General features: G+C 51.7%; 1 long non-coding RNA gene across 1 annotated transcript; it reads right to left on the reverse strand.

The window, feature by feature from the left end:
• Positions 1-515: 515 nt before the first annotated feature.
• On the reverse strand, positions 516-7,065 carry LOC120385095. The gene is made up of 3 exons (XR_005589260.1): positions 6,983-7,065; positions 4,233-4,350; positions 516-573 (listed from the first exon to the last, which is right to left on the reverse strand). It is a non-coding gene; the product is annotated as an uncharacterized LOC120385095 (long non-coding RNA).
• Between the last annotated feature and the right edge of the window lie 477 nt (positions 7,066-7,542).

A 7,542-nucleotide genomic window follows, 5' to 3' on the forward strand; every position in this document is an offset into this window, starting at 1 on the left:
GGTGGCTATAGCCCTTTCAAGTCCCCCTCTAACGCTGCCACTCATCTCAGAGAGAGTAACAGTCCTCAGCTCCCAGCTGATCTTGCCTGACATATGTCTCAAAGCCAGGCTGTCCTACCGCTCAGTCTCAGGACAGAGCTGAAGTGATTCTCCACCAGGTCTACCTTGCAGGAAACACAACCCAAGAACATCAAGCGAGTGGCAGGGAATGTAAAGGTAGTTGGCTCCGGTGATTGCTAGTCCCCAAGGCAGTCATGGCTATATGTAAGAGGCACCAGGCTGCTCCCACATCCAAAATGATCACATTCTATTGTCCTTTCCCCTTGCCTTTATCCCACAGAGATCTCCCCTAACCAGAATGCACACATCTGCTGAAGCAAGGTAGAGAGCAGGGCTAGCATGCCGTGACCAGGAACTCTTGCCCAGTGATGTGGAAGAGGTGAGGACTGAGTATCTTTGGTTACATGCCTCTGGAAAGTTGGATGTCTAGATTGTGCAGGTCCATTTCTTCCAGATCCTCTTCCTGGGGCCGAGACTCTTGCCCTGCTCCGCTCCACTGGCCTGAGGAGTCTTCTGCAAGCACAGGAAATAACCCAAGAAAAAGTCTTTGGTTCCCAAAGCTCTACTGAGGCGTGAGCTCTTGCTCTCCTGCCTCCCGCCTGCATCTGCTCTGCATCACCCCCAGTGAATGAACAGAAATGGATTCAACACCTATGGATCAATAGGCTGGTTACACCCATTTCCGCATCACTCTAGCACCCAGTACCACAGTAGGAGTCTCTTGCACTCCTCCCACATCTCCTCTCTTGCAGGCTTTTGAGACCAAGCCTGTTGGGATGCACACCTGCCCAGAGGTGACCAGATTCAGTCATATTCCTACATACAAATGGTTAACCTTGTCTAAAGACCAAAAATACTTCATACATTTCAAACAGTAATTATCCCACATGCAACTGGTGTCCAAGCGGGGCTTAAAACAGGTCTTTGCATTAAAAAGATTGTCCAAAAATTGTGTAATTGTAAACATTAGAGAGCTTGGTTATTGCTTAAAAACAAGTTCAACTTGAAATGAATTTTATAAATAATTTATTAATAATTTGGAGCATCCTTGGAAGTTTTATTACTGGAGGCACGACTAATTAAAAATCAAACCTAGGGTCTTCACTTTAAAGTGTTAGTTTCCACATTATTCTGAATAATGAGGATTTTCAGCCACATATTTATATATTTACTATGAAACAAGCAATGTGTGTCCTTATTGGAGCATTTGTGAGCTTTGCTTTAGGGTTAAAGCTATTGAAAAAGAAAAGCAAACAGGGTGAGGCAGTGAAGTAGCTGCCTACTCTGTAACGCGTCCATCACATACACTTGCTGGTAAATCGCCACTGGAAAAACACTCTCTTTCCCAATTTGGAAGTTAAGATTCTGTTAGAGTCCAACCGGAACAGTGAATGGAAGTTAAGATGCTCTGGTACTCGCTCTATTAGAGTCCAACCAGGAACAGTGAGCATAGAATCATAGAATCTCAGGGTTGGAAGGGACCTCAGGAGGTCATCTAGTCCAGCCCCCTGCTCAAAGCAGGACCAAACCCAACTAAATCATCCCAGCCAGGGCTTTGTCAAGCCTGACCTTAAAAACCTCTAAGGAAAGAGATTCCACCACCTCCCTAGGCAACCCATTCCAGTTCTTCACCACCCTACTAGTGAAAAAGGTTTTCCTAATGTCCAACCTAAACCTCCCCCTCTGCAACTTGAGACCATTACTCCTTGTTCTGTCATCTTCTACCACTGAGAACAGTCTAGATCCATCCTCTTTGGAACCCCCTTCGAGGTAGTTGAAAGCAGCTATCAAATCCCCCCTCATTCTTCTCTTCTGCAGGCTAAACAATCCCAGTTCCCTCAGCCTCTCCTCATAAGTCATGTGCTCCAGCCCCCTAATCATTTTTGTTGCCCTCCGCTGGACTCTCTCCAATTTATCCACATCCTTCTTGTAGTGTGGGGCCCAAAACTGGACACAGTACTCCAAATGAGGCCTCACCAGTGCTGAATAGAGGGGAATGATCACATCCCTCGATCTGCTGGAAATGCCCCTACTTATACAACCCAACATGCCATTAGCCTTCTTGGCAACGAGGGCACACTGTTGACTCATATTCAGCTTTTCGTCCACCGTAACCCCTAGGTTACGAATGCCCAGCCATTCGGTCCCTAGGCTGTAGCAGTGCATGGGATTCTTCCGTCCTAAGTGCAGGACTCTGCACTTGTCCTTGTTGAACCTCATCATATTTCTTTTGGCCCAATCCTCTAATTTGTCTAGGTCCCTCTGTATCCTATCCCTACCCTCCAGCGTATCTACCACTCCTCCCAGTTTAGTGTCATCTGCAAACTTGCTAAGGGTGCAGTCCACACCATCCTCCAGATCGTTAATGAAGATATTGAACAAAACCAGCCCCAGCACCGACCTTTGGGGCACTCCACTTGATACCGGCCGCCAACTAGACATGGACCCATTGATCACTACCCGTTGAGCCCGACCATCTAGCCAGTTTTCTATCCACCTTACTGTCCATTCATCCAGCCCATACTTCTTTAACTTGCTGGCAAGAATACAGTGGGAGACTGTATCAAAGGCTTTGCTAAAGTCCAGAAATAGCACATTCACTGGTTTCCCCTCATCCACAGAACTGGTTATCTCATCATAGAAGGCAATTAAGGTTAGTCAGGCATGACTTGCCCTTGGTGAATCCATGCTGACTGTTCCTGATCACTTTCCCCTCCTTTAAGTGGTTCGGAATTGATTCCTTGAGGACCTGTTCCATGATTTTTCCAGGGACTGAGGTGAGACTGTCTGGCCTGTAGTTCCCTGGATCTTCCTCCCAGAAGTAAAGTTTCCTCCCGTTCTATAACTGATGGGGTGGGGTGGCAGCAGGGACAAGGGGAATTGAGAATGAGGGGTGCCTGATGTGTTGGGGTATGGAGTTCCTTACTTCAGCTCCACAGGCTGGGTCCGGTGCAGAGCATGGCATGGCAGGGAGATGACATCTCCCATAATGCCGGGGCCCTTTCACAGCAAGGGTGTCACCTCCCATGGTAGCACGGGTTCCCACCTACTCCTCCTGCTTTCGCCTGACAACAGCACCACCCTTCACGGCACCACCTCATGGCAACTTCTGCTTCTGGACTCGCACCGGAAATGGGAAGTCCAGCTGGGCCTGGCAGTGGCTGACAGGAAATGGACACAGGCGCCACTGCCACTCCCATGGTGCCACAGGGCCCACCATGGCTGGTGGGAGATAGATAAATGTCTGTGTAACTCCCCAGCACTATGTCTCCTTTAGTGCTTGTGTCCCCCCCTCCCCCCGTCCTGCTTAGTCTGGGTGTTCCTTACCGGAGCACACTGTGTGTCCCAGGCATGTTATGTCTCACCTTTGGGTCCAGCCTAACAGGGATGTCTCTCCCCATCCTCCCACCAGTAACTTCTCCCCCAACGCACACAGGACACGGAGCTGGCTGGTGCCCTTCTATAAAAGGACTGCTCTGTGCAACAGAAACCAGCCTAGTCCCCGCCCCGCAGGCTGGGAGCTTGCTGCTTCCTTCAACCGCATCACAAGTTACAAGAGGGGGCAGGAATAAAATCCCCACTGACTAAACAGGATGGGGTGAAGCATGTCACCAGGCCATAATATTCTGGATAACCCCTTGATGACCATTTTAGGATCATCCTCTCATGTGGCCTTCCTGGCCTCTGGCTAGCTGTGATGACGAGAGGGGGATGTTGTCCCCCTTCCTCTGGCTCCCCTGGCGGGCAGAGCCTAGTGCTACTACCTTGGCATGTCAGCTGGGGAGCAGAGCTCTTACCTTTGCTAATCAGGGGTTAGCCCCACAGCCAGTGAGGGGATGAGGTAGGGCTCAGTTGCTAATTTTGGGCCTGGGATTGCCCACTTTACAGGCTCAAATTTGGGGGGGGAGGCTGTGGTCCCCCCCAATCACGCACACCTTAAAGTAGGGAAATGTCCCTCACCTACTTATAATTGCACCCTAAATAACCTCTGGGATACTTTATTTTTGTTCTCAGAAGGTGCGCATCACCATATTATCGGAGCTGACTGTCACAGAGTCCCCGAATCACGGAGTCCTCAGGTTATGTTCTGGAACTTCTCCATACAAGGCCAGTCAGGACTCTGGAGGACCCTCCGCCTTTTGAGCGCACTGTCTCCAGGGCAAGATGCTTACACAGCTTCGATCTTCCTGGATCTGAGCATCCCCTTCCACACTGTGCGTTTCCTGCACCGAGTCGACCCGGACGGGGCCCTGCACCCCAACTCGGCAGTCAGCAGTGACTCTCAGCCAGCTAGTAAAACAGAAGGTTTATTAGTTGACACGAATGCAGCGGGTAGAATTGAACTTGTTAGCAGAGAAATCAGTGACTAGTATCAGAGGGGTAGCCGTGTTAGTCTGGTTCTGTAAAAGCAGCAAAGAATCCTGTGGCACCTTATAGACTAAGAGACGTTTTGCAGCATGAGCTTTCGTGGGTGAATAGTCTGTTAGTCTATAAGGTGCCACAGGATTCTTTGCTCCAAATCAGTGACTTTCAGCCAAGTCCATCCAGAAGCTCTGGACTCCCCCTCTACCAGACACACATACACCATAACAAGGGAAAATCCCCACTTTGTCACACTGACGCTTTAGATTCCTGCTGTCTCTGTCTTGGTACATCATTTCACCCCACTTCTCTATACTACCCTATCTTTTTTTCTTTCTCTCTAGTCTGTTCCAAGTCTGGCCGGCCTTAAAAATGACTCAGCTCTGTTATACGCTGTACTCGGCACCACAGGCTGAAGCAGCGTGAGCAGCATCTCTCTGGGAATGAGAAAGCTACAGTGAGATGGTCTCCCAAGTCCATTGCATGAGTCAGGATCCAGGGGCCGAAAGCGCTAGCTGTCCTTGTGTCCTGCCTGCAGCATCTGAGACAGAAGCTTCTGTTCTTTTCCATCCCTCCTGGGTGGCTGCCATGACAGCAGTGCTAATCTTAACAAAAATGACTGTGGATCTGCTATTCCATATTTAACGGCCTTTCCCGTTCCTCCAGAAAAGCTATGAGGGGGCAGATCTGATGGAGCTATGGCACCAGCTGAGGGGTTGCCTCTTCTTGCTAGCAGGAGATTTGGGGCATGATTTTCCACACTTACACTGTTGAAGATCAGTATTAACTCAGTGGAGTTGCATCAGTCTGAATGAGCGGAAAGTTGACCCATGCAGATGAGCTGTTTCTTAATGAGATAGTGTGGGGGGGGGAGGGGGTGGAGAAAAGGGGAAACTGAAAGGCGAGATAGTAATATGTAAGCAGAACAGCAAGAGATGAGTGTCAATCTCTGTCACGGAGTGTCGGGGAGTCAAGGCCCTGCACCCCCACCATGACTCTCAGCCAGCCGGTAAAGCGGATTTATTTAGACGACAGGAACACAGTCCAAGACAGGTTTTGGAGGCACAGACAACAGGATCCTCCCCAATTAGATCCATCTTGGGGTCCCAGGAGCACCACTGCCCCCTTCGGGGGTCAGAGCCCTATCTGTGCTTCCCTCCATTCCCCAGCCAGCTCCTGAAAACCCCCTCACTCCCCAGCGTCTCCTCCCCCAGGCCTTTGTTCAGCTTCCCAAGCAGAGGAGTCACCTGGCCTCTAACACCTTCCTGGGTTCTCACATTACATGCTCAGGCATCTTCCCTCAAGGCCAGTTTCCCATCTCCCAGTGCAGACCTTTCTCCCAGGCCAACACCCCCCACGCAGCATTCACAGACCACAGTGAGCAGGGGCGGCTCTAGGAATGCGGCCGCCCCAAGCAGGGCGCGGTGCGCGCAGGGGGCGCGCGGTCGCCGGTACCCTGACGTCGGGGGACCTCTTGCAGACGTGCCTGCGGAGGGTCCGGTGGTCCCACGGCTCAGGTGGCGCTACCACAGCCATACCTGCGGGCGGTCCACCTGAGCCGCGGGACCAGCGGACCCTCCCTCCGCAGTCATGCCTGCCGGAGGTCCACGGAGCCACCAGACTAGCGCACCTCCGCAGTCATGCCTGCAGGAGGTCCGCCGGAGCGCCTGCCGCCCTGCCGGGAAAATGGGCACTGGGGTCTGGAGCCGGCCCTGACAGTAAGAACAGTTCCAGTGCGTCACACTCTCATTTTCTGTCTCTGAGTGACCTTGGCACCAAGCGCCCTGCTCTTCGCTGACCTTGGCTCTTATCATCCCAGGCTTGATGTGACCTTCCTGCTTCTTATTCTGTCAGTCACCTTTTCTTTCCCCTTTCCTTTTGTCCCATTTTAAGGAGGAAATCCCTTACGCAAATAGGAGGAGGAAGCAATTGCCCTGAATGGGGAATGAAATTTACCAGGCAACCACAGAGATAGATTCTGGTCTCATTTACACTAATGTCCCAACATTGGCATCCATCGAGTTACTCCTGTTTTACACCAAACATGAGATCAGAATCAGGCCCTTTGCCTCCCCTGACACTGTTCTTTCATGATTGGCCCTGCACCTCATCTTGGGATGGGGCAAGGTGGGTCAGTCCGAGAGAAAAACCAGAGGGCCCAATTCATTACCTCACCTGCACCCATGCAAAAGGGGTGGAAATTGCTCCCAAATCAGAGTGGTAGGTTCTTTTTTCCATTTTTAAAAAGCCCTCCCATTGGCTCTTTTGATCAGAGGCCCAACTCCCTTTCTTTTACCTATGCTGGGAGGCTTTTTTAACCCTTTACAGGTAAAACCAGCAGAGTACAGCCACCAAGAGGGACTTTATAGCTAACTGGCTGGCTGGGTGTCCACAGAAGGGAGCTACGCCCGCCCCCGCATTTATCACAGCAGCCAACAGGGAAGTGGGAGGGAGGCACTCCTAGGCCTGGCCTACACTGGGGCGGGGAATCGATGTAAGATACACAACTTCAGCTAGGGGAATAGCTTGCCTGAAGTCGAAGTCTCTTATTTCGACTTACCTCCCGTCCTCGCCGCGTGGGATCAACGGCCACGGCTCCCCCTGTCGACCCCGCTACCGCCGCTCGCCCTGGTGGAGTTCTGGGGTTGATGGGAGCGCATTCGGGGATCGATATATCGCGTCTAGATGGAAAGCGATCTATCGATCCCTGATAAACCGATCGCTACCCGTAGACATACCCTTAGAGCCGGCATGTCCCCTCTGTTTCTCCCTTGCTGCTTGGGCAGAAGCGGAAAGGGGGCAAAAGATGCCCGGCTGAAGGGTTTTGCGCTCGGCCTTGAGGATTAAGCCCGAGCCCCGGCATGGCTGCTGGGAGATGGATTTTCGTGTCGCAGCGCGCCCTTCGGGCCACAAGCTGAACACGCTGAGGCCAGCAGGGACAGCTCTGAAGCGGCAAAAGGGTTCCTTTGAGGGTCCAAGGAGGTAGTAGGGTCAGTACCATCCCTGGGTGGGCTCAAATCACCATCCTTTGGGTTAACAGCTGAATGCGCTGACCCAGTGTGCTCCACCACAGCCACTGACCCCTCCATAACCTCCAAACCCATCCCCTACAGCCCCCCA

The sequence above is a fragment of the Mauremys reevesii genome, linkage group 17, assembly GCF_016161935.1.
Source record: "Mauremys reevesii isolate NIE-2019 linkage group 17, ASM1616193v1, whole genome shotgun sequence".
Classification (NCBI taxonomy): Eukaryota; Metazoa; Chordata; order Testudines; family Geoemydidae; genus Mauremys; species Mauremys reevesii.